The sequence below is a fragment of the Rana temporaria genome, chromosome 5, assembly GCF_905171775.1.
Source record: "Rana temporaria chromosome 5, aRanTem1.1, whole genome shotgun sequence".
Classification (NCBI taxonomy): Eukaryota; Metazoa; Chordata; class Amphibia; order Anura; family Ranidae; genus Rana; species Rana temporaria.
The window spans coordinates 230507357-230527667 of NC_053493.1; positions in this window are offsets into that span (position 1 = coordinate 230507357).

Here is a 20311-nt window from a genome sequence, read left to right on the forward strand (position 1 = left end):
TGGGCAAAGGAAGGTCAGGCCGATAGATTGTGTAGAATCGATTGACTTGGGTACAACTACACTCTGTGCAATAATGGTTTTGCATAGAGAAGCCCTGATCCTTCAATTCTTGGGCCTCTTGGCCCCCCGCTGAGTGCCCCATAGCAAGCCATTTTCCATGGGGGCACTCATACATGCTCGCTCCCAAGCCCTGCTCTGTGTATCCTTTTCTTAACTCAATAACCATAAAACATTAACTGCATTAATCCAGAGGAAGTCACGTGATGTGACAATACACTAGGAAGCAGTTGTGGGGGTTGCATGATTGACAGCTGAACCGGAAATGATGTGGGAGCCACTGCCCTGCAGTCTCCAGAATTGTTGTTTCATCTTTTATGTTGTGTAAGTGCAATCTTTATTTAAATAGAGTTTTTTTCTAAGATACTACACAATGTGGGGTCCCTGTTTCTCCTGAGCTGTTTACAGAGCACAGAGGAATGCCAACCCAAGTTCTTAAAAGGGCCACACATCTGATTATTTTAAAGTGATCTGTGATGAAGAGGCTTTTCCAACAAGGAAAAAAGGCTGTGGTACCATCGGAGGCAATATTGGATTGATCTCCAGATGGGAAAAAGCACACTTTTAAAATCTTTAGGTCATCCAACCTGTCTATTAAAAATCAGCTCAACCCGGGTATGCCACTTTATGAAGTGATCCATCTGGGGGTGAGAGCAGACATTGTTTCTAACATAATTATTTATTGGAACGCCTATGTTTAGCATTTGTTTGTGAGTGTAACTTATATAGGGGGTTTACCTCTCTTTTTATTTAATAAATGTAGAGGGCCAGATCCACATACATGTAGAACGGCGCAGCGTATCAGACATACACTACGCCGCCGTACCTTACCTGGCACATTTTCGAATCCTCAGCGATTTTGCGCCGTAAGTTACGGGGGCGTAGTGTATTTCTGGTGGCGGATTTCAAATTGGGCGGGTTGGGGGCGGGTTTCATTTAAATGAAGCGCGTCCCCACGCCGAATGAAATGCGCATGCGTCGTCCAGAAATTTCCCGCCGTGGTTTGCGCGAAATGACGTCGCAACAACGTAATTTTTTGAACTTAGACGTGAGTTACGTCCATCCCTATTCACGGACGACTTACGCAAAAAAAAATAATTCAAATTTCGATGCGGGAACGACGGCCATACTTAACATGGCAATTCTATCTATACGCCGCAAAATACCAGCTTTAACTATACGCCGGAAAAAGCCGACTACAGACGACGTTAGAAAATGCGATGGCCGCGCGTACGTTCGTGGATCGTCGTAAATCGCTAATTTGCATACCAGACACGGAAAACTCCACCCAGCGGACGCCAAAGTATTGCATCTTAGATCCGAAGGCGTACGAAGACGTACACCTGTTGGATCTAACCCAGAAGCCGTCGTATCTTGTTTTGAGGATTCAAAGCAAAGATACGACTGCGTAATTTCTTTGTGGATCTAGCCCATAGTGTTTACAAAATTACGCTATGTGTACTTGCATTTCTCTTGTCATGAGTGACACATAGATGTATACACCCGTTCCTGCCGTTCCAAGAAAGGATTTTCCTATTGGCTTATATCCACCTTTCATCTGGTGAGTGTATTACCTTAGGGGGTTAAGACACGAGTTGTGGTGATGGCTGGAACACAGGACACAGATTGTGTGTAAACAGAGCGACCAATTTAACTTTACATAAGACTGGACTATATGATCATTTTGGATGTTCATTTTTAAAGACATTTGTATATTGGACTCTTTAGTGCCACTAATACTGGAATCAATTTTTCAGTATATTTATTACATTTGACTTATTATTATAGTGGCAGCTTTACTTTTCATAATCATATTTTTCCATATAGCACTAGGAGTGGTTTGGTGCGTTTATTTCTTATCCTAATTTTTCCACATTTACTTTAGTATTTGTAGGATTAAATTAATTCAGTTAATGTTTTATGATATAGAAAAAGGTGAAGTTGCGCTAAAAAAATGAGGATGAATATGACTTATCAGGTCATATAATGGTGAACACTACAAAGTCCAAATAAGAAAATTCTTCTCAAACAGAATATGTATAAATAGTGTTAAAGTTCTGTGAATAATTAAATTCCATATGAAAATCACATCAGTGAAAAGGATCTGGATCGCTGCTCCCTGAAAATGCTGACCCTTACCGGATAATAAGATCCAAATGGATCAAGCCGAGCAGGTAGCCAAACACCTGGGCTGCACAGGAGATCAGAGTCTTGATGTAGTCTTCCCAGCAGTCCGTCAGCAGAGCATCCAGAAAGCAAAATAAAACTAAAATAGTGTAATACTGTATGGTATACACACACAAATCATCCCCCTGTGACTGGCAAACGGACAGTGTGACATGCAAAACCACCACCAAAGTACACACTGACCCTTACCAGAGCCCTGGATCTAAATAGATCAGAAACCGCAAGGGGAATGTAGGCAGCAAATGGAAAGGATCTTCTCACAAGACAGTCCTCGGACTCACCAGGCAAATTTTATGGTATATATCCTTTGACTTCTGTAGTGTCAGAAGGTATCCCAGAATAGTGAAGCCAAGCAGCACAGCTAATCCATGTGTGGATTAGCTGTGCTGCTTGGCTTCACTATAAATAAGAGGGGCTATTTACAATGTGTGGAAACTTTATTTCTTAATTTCCTATTATAATTTTCTGCTTCAAAAATGCTAGCCCTAATTAACCTATGTTAATAACTGAGCTACTTTATTCCTTTACAACTTTAAATTTAGTAGCTTTTTCCTTAATCTCCATCACCACAGACCTTTCTTTCTCATTTGCTTTTGGCATTCTCTGTAATATAATTCTTTAGGGATCTCATCAACATCTGCTGTATAAATTCTGAAAGAACTTCAAAATTCTCAAACCCATTTGGAGATTGGGAGAAAAGGCAAATAGAATGTGTCATGGGAGCTGCCAGAAGCATACTCTAGTATACATATTATTACTCTAAAATAAAGCCATGACTTTGTGTGAAGAATAATATGGGACTATGGAAAAAAGAGAAGAAAAGGAAGACCTACTGTAGGGTCCACCTATTGACCAAGCTTACAAAATGGACATATCCTGATTTATTAATATAAAAAGTTTTGCTAATTGATAAATTGACCTTGTGAACATTTTATTTTCTTAAATAGCCTTTAAAGATAAGTTGGTCGCAAAAGTGTTTTTGTAATATTATTTCTTAACTGAGATTTTGCAGAACCATGTGAATTTGTAGAACACAATTAAGGAATGGGATTTGCAGAGACAGCTAATATGTGTACCAACTCCTGCAGCTAATGGAAATATACAAATAAAAAAGCTGGTGGTTGTCATTACAACATATGGAAAACACAATTGATCCTCAGGGCAGAGAGATGTATAAAAATAAGTTATTATCTAGTGACCTAATTCTCCAAAGCAAATTACCTAACAGTGTGGTACAAAGGGAAAACTACCGTATGCTAATGGTAGTTATTAAAAAGGGTTCATACGCTGTCTTTCAGTGGACATTTATGGCGTTTAAGTTTCTCCGTCACATCACGTAAAAATTAAAGTCAATATATATATTTTTTTAAATATGATATTGGGTTTATTCTTAAAGTGTAACTCCATTTTTGTTGAGAAAAAAAAAAACATTCCCCTCTGGTTGATCTATGTACATTGCAAGGATTATAACAATCTTTGCTGCAGATTCCTACCTTTTGTTATTCTGAAGAAATCACTGTTTGTTCCTCTGTGCCTCTGTTCTGAGTGGGTCTAATGGGAGTGGTTTCATAAATATCTGTCAGTTGTGCAGCTGCATAGCACTAATGAGGGAAGCTGCTGGGCCTGCATCCCTTTAGATATGTTCCTATTGGGAGTATCTCACCAAAAATTACATTTTTGTTTTTTAAGGGATGCTGTAAATCTGACTTGTATCTTAGGCAGACTTCTGGGAAAATTGCTGAGCCAATCACACAAGCAGGAAATTATGTTTCTGGGGGTGGTCAGTACACATAGTGGCCCGGATTCAGAAAGGAGTTACATTGGCGTATCTCCATATACGCCGTCGTAACTCTGAGTGTGAGGCGTCGCATCTCTGCGGCTGATTCATAGAATCAGATACGCCTCACTGATGCCTAGATACGAGCAGTGTAAGTCTCCTACGCCGTCATATCTTGGAGTGCATATTTACGCTGGCCGCTAGGGGCACTTCCGTAGATTTACGCGTAGAATATGCAAATGAGCTAGATACGCCGATTCAGAAACGTACGTGCGCCCGGCGCATTGATTTACGTCATTTACGTAAGGCTTTTTTCCGGCGTAAAGTTACCCCAGCTATATGAGGCATAGCCAATGTTAAGTATGGACGTCGGGACAGCCTAGAATTTTTCGTTGTTTATGTCGTTTGCGTAAGTCGTACGCGAATAGGGCTGTGCGTAAGTTACGTTCACGTCTAAAGCATTGATTTGGAGCATGCGCCGTTCGTTAGGAGCGTCAATTACGTGGGGTCAAGATTAGATAGCATGGGGGGGCGTGGCTAGCCATCGAGCTGAATGGACGGCTGACTCTACAGCTCCTGTACTGACCGGAGATTCGACCCGACAAAGCACTGCTCCCGACCGCAGAAATGCATCACCAGGACCCCCACACAGTGGGGAATCAGCCCGGAACCTCCCGCAAACGGAAGGAATACCGGATCCCTCGGAAACTCACAGATTTTTTCGCCGCAGCGCCTGGAGGACAAATCCAAGATGGCGCCCGCGACCGCTCCCCGCGAGGGGATCGGGCCTACACTGACCTGCCAGACGAGGAGGAACTGTTCACCCGGCCACAAGCGACATCCCCGGATCCCTCCTCCGCTCCTGGGCCCCCATCCACATCCAGCAGTCCGGCGAAAACGCGGATGCGGCTCGATTCGGGCCTGCAGCCATCTGAGGTAAGGCCTGCACAGGACACTCTCCTCATGCTACCCCCCGCACCATCCCCCATTGCGGCCTTCCCCACCTCAGGCCTGCCTGTAGTGGATACGCAGCTCAAGGACATGCTCACCTCCATACATAGCTCCCTGCACAGTGACATATCCACAATGCTTGCTGCATTTAAATTGGAAATGGGTCACGTAGGCAGCAGAATGGGATACATTGAGAATCAGATGAGCGCCATGACAGAAACAGTGAATGATCTAGTTGATGCCCATGATCATGTCAGAAGTGAACAACAGTGGGTGCGGGCCAAAATGGCGGACCTCGAAGACAGGTCGAGACGCAACAACATCAAAATTCGCGGGATACCCGAATCGATCATTCCTGCTGACCTTAATACCTATGCCAGAAAAATGATTTCCACCTTACTACCAGACCTTCCCCCAGTGGAAACTATAATAGACCGCATACACCGCCTCCCTAAGCCCCCCCACCTGCCAGCGGAAATTCCCCGTGACACGCTGATGAAAATACATTTTTTTCACACCAAAGACATGCTCCTGGCCAAAAATAGGCGCCTAGAACAGCTGCCGCCACCGTACTCCAAACTACAACTATATGCGGACATTTCCCAATACACCAGACAACAGCGCAAGCAATTGCAAACCATCACCAAGCCGCTCAACAACCACAAGATACCCTACCAATGGGGGTTCCCGACCAAACTCCTAGTGACCAAAAACGGGGTGAAGCATGCCATACACACAGTGGAAGAAGGAATACACCTACTTAAAAAATGGAAAATCATCCCGGATGGGGAACCATTGCCCCACATGCCTACTGCAGAGAAACATCTGCCCCTCAATAAAAGTCCTCACTCCAATGGGATCAAGTGACCAGGTTTCAGTGCTGTCCTAGCTCAAGTTTTCAGTATGTACTCTGGTCCAGTGCCTGCTCATGCAGTTAGTTCACGAACTTATACCCTCCACCAACGCTCAGTGGTTCTGCTGATATACCACTGACCCTTGTTCGTTTTTGTTGTTCCTTCAACCCGTTTTCCTATCTGACCCTGTTGCATTTGTGTTCTATTGCAATAACTGTTATCCTCTTTTCCCCCTTACCTATCCTGATACCGGAAGAGCACATCTCTACCACTCCACAGCCTTTACTGAAGAATCCATCCTCGTGACCCTCCGGAACCTAAGGGCTTGCAAGCTTCTACTCGGTCCTGATCATACGCCACCCGAACTGTGAGTACTCCCTCTTCCAGTTATACACAGCACCACATTGAACGATGCCGAAGTTTATCTCACTTAATGTGAAGGGCCTAAACCACCCCGCCAAACGGACATCGCTCTGGAAAACAGCTCGTGACTCCAGATGCGATATCCTCTGTGTACAAGAGACACACTTCCAGATTTCTGCTGAACCCAAATGTACAAATAAGGACTTTCCCACCATACTTAAAGCCTCCGGACCTGACAAAAAGAATGGCATACTGATGGCCTTCAAGAACACAGTGTCTCTTGATATCCATAACACCCTCATTGATCCTAATGGAAGATACCTAGCACTAGACTGCTCTCTGAATGGTGTCAGATACACCATTGTATCAGTATATGCACCAAACAAGGGCCAAATCCCCTTTCTGTCTAAACTGATGAAACAAATAGACCGCTTTAAACAAGGCCGCCTTGTCATCTGCGGGGACTTCAACATTGTTCCAGACAATTCAATCGATGCTTCCTCCAGACCCAACAGAGCCTTGTCACCTATGGGAACCTTCATACGCTCACATGACCTGTACGACGTGTGGCGATGCCACCACACTACTGAAAGGGACTACACCTTTTTCTCTCCGTGTCACAATTCCTACACTCGAATTGACTATTTTTTGGTCGACAAATGGACCCTGCCCACTGCCTCAGCCTCTGAGATAGGTACCATCACGTGGTCAGACCACGCACCTATTGCCTTGATTACTAGTGACTCTCCCTCCACCTCCGCCACGAGGATTTGGAGGGCTAATTCAACTCTCATGAACTCACCTCTGTATTCGGAATATATCAAGAACTGTTTAGAGGAATTTTTTGCATTAAATGCAGACTCTGTTACAGATAACTCAGTCCTCTGGAATGCTCATAAAGCGTTCGTGCGAGGAATTCTTATCCAGTTGGGAGCTAGGGAGAGGAGGAGGAGATCACAACGTCTAGACTCCCTGACAGCAGACATCCAAGCGCTAGAAACACAAAACCAATCCCACCCTGACAGTGCCCTCAAACACAAACTAGGTATCCTTAGACAAGAATTGAGATCCCATCTTCTAGACTCCTATGAGAAAGCTCACACCCGCTTTGGGGCTAAACACTACTCCACGGGCAATAAAGCCGGTAAGGCCATGGCAGCCAGGATCAAAGGGCATTATGCCAAAACCAGGATCGCTCACCTGTACCATCCTGCCTCTAAACAAAAACTGATAGATCCCTCTACCATTGCCGATGCATTTCGCCACTATTACTATACCCTCTATAACTTAAAAGATGACTCCTCTGTTCCACAACCCTCCCCCCAAGATATATCATCATTTCTGGGAGAAATTAACCTTCCCCAGCTATCTGACGATCAACTTCTGACTTTGAACGCCCCGTTTACGCCTCAAGAGATCCTACAAATTATCTCAAAATTGCCCTCTAACAAATCCCCGGGCCCTGATGGGCTCACTAGTGAATACTACAAGCTCTTTGGACACACTCTAGCGCCCTTCCTCTCAAATGTCTGCAATGACGCTGCCTCGTCCTCCTCTCTCCCTCCAGAAATGCTGTCCGCATTGATTGTTACATTGCCGAAGCCAGGCAAGGAACCCACCCACGCGCAAAACTTTCGTCCTATATCCTTACTCAACATGGACACCAAAATCTATGCCAAACTCATAGCCAACCGGCTGATTGACCTGATGCCCTTGCTCATCCACAAGGACCAATCAGGATTCACGAAAGGGAGACAAACCTTTGACGCTACCCGCAGGATTCTCAACATCATACATGGTGCAGGATCCGCGCGAACGCCTTCTCTGCTCCTTTCCCTGGACGCGGAGAAGGCGTTCGACAGAGTCCACTGGGACTACATGAGAGCGACTCTTGTTAAATTTGGCTTCCAGGGCCCCATACTGTCGGCCATAATGGCGCTGTACTCCTCCCCTTCGGCCCAAGTGTACACCTCAGAAATGCTGTCACGACCATTCTCCATAACCAATGGCACCCGCCAAGGCTGCCCTTTGTCCCCGCTCATATTCAACCTGGTCATGGAACCGCTTGCGGAACATGTCAGGAATCACCCCGCCATAGCGGGCTTCCGCTTTGGCACAAAAGACCATAAAATTAGTCTATTCGCGGACGACGTGATATTACTGCTTACAGACCCAATATCCTCCCTGGCTTCGTACAATTGCTGTTACAAAGATTTAGTAATGTTTCGTATTATAAGGTGAATGAACAAAAATCTCATATTTTAGACCTAGGATTGGACGCCATTACTAGCAACTTACTTAGAAACACTTACCCGTACTCCTGGGCAGACAAGGGCATACAATACCTGGGCGTAACACTATGTAAATCACTGAAAGATACTTCAAAACACAACTACACTAACATCAAACAAACACTGATCAAAGAAACAAGTAACCTATCTAAACATGAATTCTCATGGGCAGGTCGCCTCGCGGCGTTCAAAATGATGTTACTCCCCAGACTGTTGTACATTTTCCGCACGCTACCCATGCCTCTTCCACGATCCTATCTCACTTCTCTGCAATCCATCTTGAATCGATTTGTGTGGAAAGGTAAAAAATCTCGATGTAGCCATTCCAAACTCATTAAACACAGGTCAGTGGGCGGGATGGGCCACATAGACATTAGGGACTACTATCTGTCCTCAATACTTTCCCAAATGAGAGACTGGTTCTCCACTGTTCCATCTACACTATGGGGAGACATAGAAAACACTGCGACACCGGGACCCAACTTAGCCAGTTGGCTGTTCAGTACGACCACCAAAAACACACCGCTGACTCCATACTCTCCTACCATACAGGCCTCTGTTAAGGCATGGAAAATTCTTCACACCACACGATGGCCGAATTCCTTGACCAAACCTATACCGGTCCCCTTAGACACACTAAAACTACTGTCACCCGACCTGACCATTCCAACGTGGCTTGCAGCACGAGTGCACTCCACTTCTGACCTACGTTCCCTTGCGGCTACTACCTCCTTCTTACAATTACAACAACAATTCCTTGCTCCGACCAAGGATTACTTTACATACTATAGACTGCAAAAATGCCTAACGGCTAACCCCTCACTAGAAGGCTCTTTACCAATCCACGTATGGAACTACTTCCTAGGTGACGCTACTAAACCTAGAGGCACCTCCATATTGTACTCCACTCTTCAAGACAAGACCCTATTCCACAAAACGAAACCCCTGGGTGACTGGGAGACCGATGTCCGAGCTCTCTTTACTGACGAGCAATGGCAAACGGCAATTAAATCTGTCTACAAATACACCTCTTGTACCTCCCTATGGGAGCTGACCCAGAAGATACTAATGAGATGGTACATGACACCCCACAAGATAGCCAAGTTTTATACACACACATCTGACACGTGCTGGAGAGAATGTGACCTACCTGGCACACTCTTATGCCGCGTATACACCATCACTTTATGTGATGAAAAAAAATGACGTTTTTAAAAACGTCACTTTAATTGACTGTGTGTGGGGGAAAACGTCGTTTTATGTCTTGTAAAAAACGACCAAAAAAAATTGAAGCATGCTTCAATTTTATGTGTCGTTTTTCAAAAGTGCACTTTTTACTTCACAGAAATTGACCGTGTGTAGCAAAAAACGTCGTTTTCTAAGACGTTTTTTTCATCCACGCATGCCCAGAAGCTACTTATGAAGCAAGCTTCAATGGAAAAACGTGGTGGAACGTAACCTCACTTTGCAAGATCATTGTGAGAAAACGATGGTGTGTAGGCAACTTTGTCTTTGAAAATTGAAGTTTCAAAAACGTCATTTTTTACTTCACAGAAAGTGTCGTTTTTTTTCATCACATAAAGTGATGGTGTGTACGCGGCATTACACATTTTTTGGACATGTCCACGCATTCGGCAACTGTGGTCTGCAGTTGAAAAGACCTTACGAGACATCCTACACTCCCCCATACTCCTGTCATCTCACCTAGCCATTCTCAACCTAACTATTGACGACCTACCACCGACTCACCGACTGGTGACCACACACGTTCTTTTAGCGACGAAACTACTGATTGCTAGAAAATGGAAAACAAAGGATGCCCCCACTCTCACTGAAGTAATTAACCTAGTGCAAACCCACCACACATACGAAACTATCTTAGCCCGGGGGAAACCCACTTATTCTAAACTGCTCGCCCTCTGGAACCCTTGGACCACTTGGTACACGAACACCTACGCCAAGTGACACGCCAAGTGACACACCCTTGATGTATTATATTGTGATCTTTACTGGTGCTCTTCCCTCCCTTCCCCCCCCTCCCCTCCCTACCTCCCCTCTCCCCTTGACATGAGTTCACCCGCTCCCTTTCTCCCCTGCCTCCCCCCCCCTCTATGTTATGTTATGTTTTTGACATTACGCATAATGTGTTAACATCGAGACCCTTCCTTTTGGTCTGGTCTGTTCTTTCTGTAGTTACTAATGCTTTGCCACCTTCGCACAAGTGAACCCTTGGCACACACTTAGTACCCACCCACTGTTCAAGGCAAGTTCACTGCCATTTCTATGGAAAACTTTAAACCTCGCAAATGTGTTTGTATTACTGTACATTGAAAATTTCAATAAAAACTATTTGAAATAAAGATTAGATAGCATGCAACACGCCCCCTACCAGCCTATTTTGAATTAGGCGGGCTTACGCTGGGCCATATATGCTACGCTGCCGTAAGTTCTTTCTGAATACGGGACTTGCCTCTCAAAGTTATGGCGGCGTAGCGTAAATGAGATATGCTACCCCCGCCTAAAGATAGGCATTTCGTTCTGAATCCCGGCCTCTGTGTACAAAACAATACCAGGTAGCCATATTTCATTGCATTTTTAGAAAATTAGAGGGGCTGCAGATTGAAAGGTAATTTTTAATAACATTCAATTACAATATGACTTGTGTCGCAATTGAATAAGCTATATTATTTTTTCTTTATTTGCTGTTTTTTTCCCCCGCAAAAGTAGTTACCCTTAAAAACTATTTATGAAAAATTATGCAAAATATAAGTAATGTAGATCTTTATATTAAGTACATCATTGTGGAAATCCTTCTATGAGCCCATAAAGATAATAACAAGCTGAAAAAATGCATGTTAAGAGAGGGGGTTATTTACTAAAGGCAAATCTACTTTGCACTACAAGTGCAAACTACAAGTGAAAAGTGCACTTGAAATTGCACTGAAAGTGCACTTGGAAGTGCAGTCGCTGTTGATCTGAGGGGGACATGCAAGGAAAAAAAAACAGCATTTTAGCTTGCACATGATTGGAAGATAAAATCAGCAGAGCTTCCCCTCATTTCAGATCTACCCCTCAGATTTACAGCAACTGCACTTCCACATGCACTTTCAAGTGCACTTCAAGTCCATTTTCAAGTGTACTTTGCACTTGTAGTTTGCACTTGTAGTGCAAAGTGGATTTGCCTTTTGTAAATAACCCCCAAAGAGTATTTATACCTGAAGAAAGGAAGAAGTTATGGCTTTATGGGCAGTATCATAGCTGACCCTCTCAATCCCCTATAGTGACACCATACATTGAAAAAGGTTTATTGTATTGCACTATTTAGTGGACATGTGTGTTGTCTTTTCTGTAGCTGATAATGCGCTTCCACAACAGCACCTGCTAGGCCTCCTCCTCATTTTAGAAATGTGCATGATTCTAAGCCTGCCATCAGAGCAGAACTAAAAGCCTCAAAGTCAGAAGAGGCGGATGACAGACACACTTGGCAGTGATGATAGTCTGTTTTCAAAATATATGTTCTAAAGCACAAAAACACAAATATGAGAAAAGAAGCTGTTAACATATTCACTGCCAGGCTAAACTACATTACACAATAAATAGTTATCCCTGAATAATCTATATAAATCATACATTCAGAATGTGACTGAACTAGTTATGTATAAAAGCCCAACTCCAGCTTAGAAAAATGTATTCTGGATCAACTGTGGGTATAGGATTGTGTATATGGGATTGTATTATTATTATTTTTTTTTGGTTGAACTGGATGAACTTGTGTCTTTTTTTTTCTACCTGACTAACTATGTAACTATTTAAAAATATATATTTTCTGAGAAAGCTCAAATAAAAAAAGCAGTTCTCACTGTAATATCACATATCCAACACCATCCCCTAAAGTAAATTGCTCTCTACCGCTAGATGGTCATGCACATCCCGATTATGTAATGCCAATCCATATTCTGGAAGTCTCCCATTTTGGGGTGCTGTCTTTGGCAAAAAATAGGACTAAAGACATCTGGAAAAAAGGTATGTAACAAGAGTTTTTTTTAAAACAATTTGGTGGGGGGTGCTCCAAGAAGAGTGGGGGGTCAAAGGAGGGAGAAACGAGCTGAAGTTGGCCTTTCATATGCTTATGGGAAAAGGTGGAGTTGCGCTAACAAATATAATAAAGGTGTTTATCCCGTAAATAAGGGAAAAAAATAAAAAAATCCAGTGATGAAGAAATTTTTTTTTCTCAATAATAAAAACTGAAGAGTCTTAGGATAAAAATGTGATAACTGAAATCATAAAATCATAAAGTCATTTCTGTGAACGATCAAGTACATAAACAACTTGTTCAGAAATGGTGAAGATCTGGAATGAAGACAAACAATGGACATGGATCCCAACTTTCTGGTATTGATGACCCTTACCAGATAAATAGATCCTTATGGATCAGGCCAAGCAAGCAGCCACACACCTGGACTGCACAGGGGATCAGAATCTTTAGGATCTTCCCAATGGTTCTCCAGCAGAGTGTCCAAGAAAAAAACAAATAAGCAGAAATAGTGTGATATTGTAAGGAACACTTATAGGTAATTATCACCCAGTGACTGGCAGACCAACAGTGTAACAAAAAAGACCACCACCACAGCACACACTGCTCCTTACCAGAGCCCTAGGAATGGCTAACGCAAACAGCAAATGAAGTGTGTGCAGCAGGAGAGGGACTCGTCAGATCGATCCTCAAGCAGATATTCAGGTGGTAAATATGCATGTGGAAGAGAACTCACAATAGTGTGACATCATTTAGGGATTTAATGAATAAAAAAGTAATGCACTTACAGCATGGATGAAAACAATCAGCATAAAACAGTTCCGGCCGGTAATGGAACGAATTCCTCACTCGCGGTGACGTCAGCACGCCTCCTCCCAACGTTTCGTCCAATCAGACTTGTTCACGGGGTATGAGGAGGCGTCCCACATCACCGCGTTAAATACATAGCAGCGGGCGGAGCAAATGATGAACACATGTCCCAAATGACAAGCCGTCCGCCATCTTAATCAAGGGAAAACTTAAGGGAAACGCTAAAAACAGAAAAAAGAAAAAACGAAAGACCAAAGATTCCCTGAGAGCTGCGGGCACCAACGATTTATCATAATAATAGCATCCGTCGGTGCAGAAACCGCAAAACCCACAGGATCCTGAGTATATTAGTATAATGTCATGAGCCAAACTAGGGGGAATAACCACTGGCTCAGATAATCAAATACTTAGATGGTGTATTCCATAGCATGCATAGTCTATTAAGAACCATCATACTGGTAATTTTATAACCACCATAGATAATGGTATAAATGATGCAGCCATATCTAAACAAAAAATTAAGTCATAAAAAATTATTTCGATATCATATTGACAATAAAGTTAAAAACATTAAAAAACAATAAAAATATATAAAATTATGTCTCCATAGATGAGAAATACATTGCGGGTATGCGCAGTAACCATACAAAAAATACTTTCCCAATATGAAGCAAGCATTGGAGACACATGTCCATCATGATATAAATGGTTCACCATCACAGACATATACATTGCTCAAATACAGAAAAAATAAAAAACAATAATCAAACAACTGCATATGTAAATGAGTTACAGTAGTTGAACCACTATTGCAAATATCATAACGGATACCAAGACACCCCAAAAATTAGATAGGGCCGGCAAAAAAGGTACATAAACGCAAAACTAAAGCTAGGAGTTGTCTATAAAACAATTGACATCTACCTCGATGTTTAAACCGTGAGGTTCATAGCACTTTAAGGTGTGTACCCACAACATCTCTGTCCTTGAGATGTTCCTCACTAGGTCGCTGCCCCTCCAATGTGCCTGATATTTGTCTATGCCAACACATATGATGCCCTTAGGGTCCTTATTGTGACACAGCAAGAAATGTTTCGACACTGAGTGGTCAAAATATCCACTCATGATATTAGTTAAGTGTTCGTTCAGACGGATATGGAGGGGGCGCTTAGTCCTGCCTACGTATTGAAGCCTGCAAGGGCATTGCAACAAATAGACAACTCCTATACTTGAACAAGTGATAAAGGACTCTATAGGGAATTGTTTAGACAGATGTCTTGAACAAAAACTCATGGTCCTTTTGGGAATTCTGGTATTCACAACGCAGACTTTGCACCTCCCGCACTTGAAAAAACCCACTAACCCTGATAAAAACATGGACGGAATCTTGGGAGGATCCAGTACATTGGGGGCCAATTTATCTTTGAGGGAAGTGGAACCCCTGAATATCACTCTTGGCTTATCAGGGAGAATGGCATTCAGGGTTTTGTCACTTTTCAAAACATGCCAGTGCCTGGATATAATGTGTTTGACACTGGCATGTTGGCATGAGTAATCTGTGATGAAAGGGGCTTTGTAACTTTTTTATTCATTAAATCCCTAAATGATGTCACACTATTGTGAGTTCTCTTCCACATGCGTATTTACCACCTGAATATCTGCTTGAGGATCGATCTGACGAGTCCCTCTCCTGCTGCACACACTTCATTTGCTGTTTGCGTTAGCCATTCCTAGGGCTCTGGTAAGGAGCAGTGTGTGCTGTGGTGGTGGTCTTTTTTGTTACACTGTTGGTCTGCCAGTCACTGGGTGATAATTACCTATAAGTGTTCCTTACAGTATCACACTATTTCTGCTTATTTGTTTTTTTCTTGGACACTCTGCTGGAGAACCATTGGGAAGATCCTAAAGATTCTGATCCCCTGTGCAGTCCAGGTGTGTGGCTGCTTGCTTGGCCTGATCCATAAGGATCTATTTATCTGGTAAGGGTCATCAATACCAGAAAGTTGGGATCCATGTCCATTGTTTGTCTTCATTCCAGATCTTCACCATTTCTGAACAAGTTGTTTATGTACTTGATCGTTCACAGAAATGACTTTATGATTTTATGATTTCAGTTATCACATTTTTATCCTAAGACTCTTCAGTTTTTATTATTGAGAAAAAAAATTTTCTTCATCACTGGATTTTTTTATTTTTTTCCCTTATTTACGGGATAAACACCTTTATTATATTTGTTAGCGCAACTCCACCTTTTTCCATTGTTCACTTTTGTTTGTATAAACATTTGAGTTTACAGCTGTATATATTTTCACTTGATAAGCGCACTATTTTCCCTTTTGATATTTCATATGCTTATGTTGACAATCTGTCTGTGTGGTAACAAATTTCTTTCATATACCGTATTTATTTATACCGTTTTCAGGGTAAAAAAGTGAGTGTTATATGCCAATAAATACAGTATTTATAATACATCAACTGCTCCATTGATATGTGACTTTTTCTTGTAGGAGAAATAGGTTCAATAGGTTCAATTTAACAGCAGCCTCCTGACTTGCCTGAACTGTCTTCTAACCTATGGGGATAGTCTTGTCTATAGATGAGCAAAGTGATTTTGTAAAAAAGTGTTTTCATTAGAAAAATACCAATTTTAAAATCAATGAAAACATTTGTAATTTGCTTTTTTTTTTCAGTTTATTTCAAGGTTGGGTTTTTTCAGAGCTGTATTTAGGGTAGTCGTCTTTAGTTAGTGTACCTTTCTTTGTGTTTTTGATCACAAATAAAAAATAAATACATAAATAAAAAAGTGAAGTATGGTAGCTGCACTGTGGGGGAGGGAATGGGAAGGTAGAAGTGAAAAGGGAATGCGAAGTAAAGGGATTGTGGGTGAACAAAACAGTGAGTGGAAAAAAAGAAAAAAAAAAGGTATCTGATAATACTACAATGAACAATACAGATGAAAGTGAACAAACACCTATAATCCTGTAAAGATTTAACAGTGAAAATACATAGTAAAATGGCTACTACATATACAAACACCAAAACTAGCATAAAATAAGTGGAAAAAAAGTGCAAAACTATCAAAAATCACACATGTGATTAAGTCCTGTCCATAAATAAGGATCAAATCTAGCAGTCCAGTGATTCCTACACAGAACAGTGTCTAGATGAAACACCTCCACCAAAAATGCAACGTGCACAAATTAAATCTTCAGTGATGACACCTCTAAGTGTGCTAGCAGCTCACCTCACGGCTGTTTGTCCAAACAGCTAGCAGAGATACTGATCGCAGCTGGATGTGTTGGCTGATAAAACACCTCCTTCTGACTCCTAATACAGCTTTCAGCGGCCAATGTGTGTCATGGAAAAGAGCAGATATATGCAATACATATAGCGTGACACTGTGAGGGTACCTCGAACAGGTAAAGATTTGAGAAAATGCATTCACATGAATGAAAGGACAGCGGGCATAAATCCACGAGTGCCAAACTCGTATCCCCCTCAGAGAGTCAGCTATACAGGTGAGAGTGTGATCTGATCCTCATACGTCCAAATGGCAAAGCTCAATGTATCATAGGAGCATTAGGGATCCCCTGATGAAGTCACGTAATGTGACGATACGTAGGGATTGGAGCACCGGGTACAGACAGAGTCTGAAGTTTTAATACGAGTTCGGCGCTCGTGGATGTTTTATTCTACTTTACTACCTAAATGTGAGTTTTTTATCTGTTTTTTATTAAATGTATCCATTATATGGAGTGACGCTATGGTCTCTTTTTCACTCTTCCTAATGCTCCTATGATACATTGAGCCTTGCCATTTGGACGTATGAGGATCAGATCACACTCTCACCTGTATAGCTGACACTCTGAGGGGGATACGAGTTCAGCACTCATGGATTTATGCCCGCTATGTGAGTGCATTTTCTCAAATCTTTACCTGTTCGAGGTACCCTCACAGTGTCACGCTATATGCATTGCAAATATCTTCTCTTTTCCATGACACAAATTGGCCGCTGAGAGCTGTCTTGGGAGTCAAGAGGAGGTGTTTTATCAGCCCGCACATCCAGCTGCGATCAGTATCTCTGCTAGGAACAGCAGGGACCACTCAGAACACGCAGCGTGACTCGCGCATGCACAGTAAGGCTTCACTTCCTCATTTCCTTACTAGCAATGCAGGCGCCTCCACTCAGAGCTCAGGGATGGGTCGGCTTCGGAATGAGGACATCGTGAGCGGCCTGGACAGGTAAGTGTCGATATTTTAAAAGTCAGCAGCTGCAGTATTTGTAGCTACTGACTTTTAAATTTATTTTTTTAGGCAGAACTCTGCTTTAATTTTTCTTTTCTAACTGACCTAAATGCATTTTTAAATCTCAGTAAAATGAATGTTTACCAGTTACCATCATCATCACTGTCATGTGGAAAGAAGATTGAGTCACAAGCTCCCCCATACCCAGAAGTACTGAGTATTTTTCCTTTACCCTGTTAGCCAAGCAGAGCAGTGGGAAGAGCAGTAAAGTGCTGCTGGTAGAACCACCTTATACAGTAAGTAGGGATGAGGTTCAGGTTCATCACTGCCATGGCTTCAAAGTCAATCCATGGGGTTCATGAAGTTTATTGCCAGAAATAAGGAACAACCTATTTTGCAGTGCAAAGCCTTTGCCCGTGGTCAGCTGAGTCAAAAGAGCCAATCATTTGAAAAAAAAGAATAATCCAGGCCCTTTTCCACAAACTTGTGGGCTGACAACAATTATTGTTGGAGTGTCTGAGCTGACAATTCTGTATGGAAGAAATACTGTTTTATTATATATTAAAGTATTTATTTATTTATTTTTTCTTTTGACATTAGTGTTGGTCTTCTGATAAATTTAGTTTGACAATAGCTTGCTTGTTAAGCCTCGTACACATGATCAGATTTCCATCGGACAAAGCCGTGGAATTTTGTGCGAAGGCAATGGCTGTGATCTTGTATTGCATACAATCGGCAAAGAATTGTCAGCCAACGAAAACAAAACTATGTGTTTTTTCAGCTCTTTATTGCCACCCTTTGGACAACTACTGCTAATGTTGTGGCATGGTTAGCATTGCTTCTGAGCATGCATGTTTGTACTTTGTGTACACCCGATTGGATAATCCGACCGATTATCCGATCACCACCCCCAAGTTACCACCCCCAGGCTAACATCACTTCCGGTATGTGCGTTCCACACAGCACACGTGTGTTCCACAGTGGTTCCAGAAGTCGTGGCCATCTAGTCTCCAATCTCTCCCTTCCTTCTGCAGCTGCTTAAAGTTGTGACAGGAGCCTGGAGCCGGGAATACCACAATGATACACTGCTATATTACTGGATCTTCAAAGTGTTTTTAACCATACACGTATTAAACTTTTGAAAATACTGCACTTAGAAGCGCCTTATTTTTGTTATTTTAGCTGTGAAAAGCACAGCTGATCATTTTTTGGTGAAGAGGTTTATCAGTTTGATAATTTCCAAATGACCAGTATCTATTTGAGCATTTATTAAGAGTTTTATCCTTTTTGTAAAACAGTAAATAATATCCAAATTAATAATAAAAAAAAAGCAATAGGAGTTTTCTTTGTTTGTGGTTTTGGTTTAAAGGTTAAGTTCATCTTTGTATGCAGAATTTTACTTTTCTTAATAAATAGAAGCATTTTTCTTATGATTTCTGGCCTAGAAATCCCAATGTCCTTATGTCTCACTTATCTCATCTATAAAAGCATTGAACTTATGTTTGAATGTTTAAAAATGCTTTCTGATTCCATCACTTCCTGTAGACAGTATCCCACCATGCACTTCCTCGCTGCGTCACAGAAGAGGGAGTGATAGGTTGTGTTTACCTGCCTGGACCACACTTCCCTCTTTACTATACTGTACCACCTCTTTTATTTTCCACCCTCTGTCTTTACAATCTGATTGTAAAGCTTCTTTAGATATCCCATCAGCTATGTAGTGCAAGGGCCTACCTGATTTCATACAAATTGAATGGATTGTTTAGGTGGGTCCTCTGATTCCATAATTTTGGTAAATCAAAAGGAAATTGTACAGAGCTTGAACAATCAGATTGCATAGTGTATGACCATCTTGTCTGTGTCTTAACAGTTTTCACGTCCTAAGGTCTGTCCAGGAAGTCATGAAAACCTATTTTTTTTTCCTTCTATACAACAAGCTGGACACTGTAGTAAGGGCTGTGTAGGATAAATAGAAAGCTTTTGCGTTTTCTGCAAAACAAGTACATTAACCACTTGCCGACCGCCGCACACATAGGTACGTCAACATCATGGCACGGGCAGGCAAATGGGCGTACCTGCAATTGCGGTCAGCAAAGGCAGAACAGGAGGATGCCTTTGTAAACAAGGCATTCCCCTGTTCTGCCTAGTGACATGTCACTGATCTCACAGTTTCTGTGATCGTGAATGGTGATCAGTGATGTGTCGCTGGTAGCCACGCACCCTACAAGTAAGAATCACTCCCTAGGTCACAAACCCTTTAGCGCCACCTAGTGGTTAACCCCTTCACTGCCAGTGTCATTTTTACAGTAACCAGTGCATTTTTATAGCACTGATCGCTGTAAAAATGACAAACTGGTGTCAAAAGTGTCCGATGTGTCCGCCATAATGTCGCAGTCACAATAAAAATCGCTGATCATCGCCATCACTAGTAAAAAAACAATTATTAATAAAAATGCCATAAAACTACCCCCTACTTTGTAGACGCTATAACTTTTGTGCAAAACAATCAATAAACACTTATTGCAATTTTTTTTACCAAAAATATGTACAGTAGAAGAATACGTATCAGCCTAAATTGAGGGAAAAAAAATGTTTTTTAATATAATTTTTGGGGGTATTTATTATAGCAAAAAGTAAAAAATATAACTTTTTTTCAAAATTGTCGCTCTATTTTTGTTTATAGTGCAAAAAATAAAAACCGCAGAGGTGATCAAATACCACCAAAAGAAAGCTCTATTTGTGG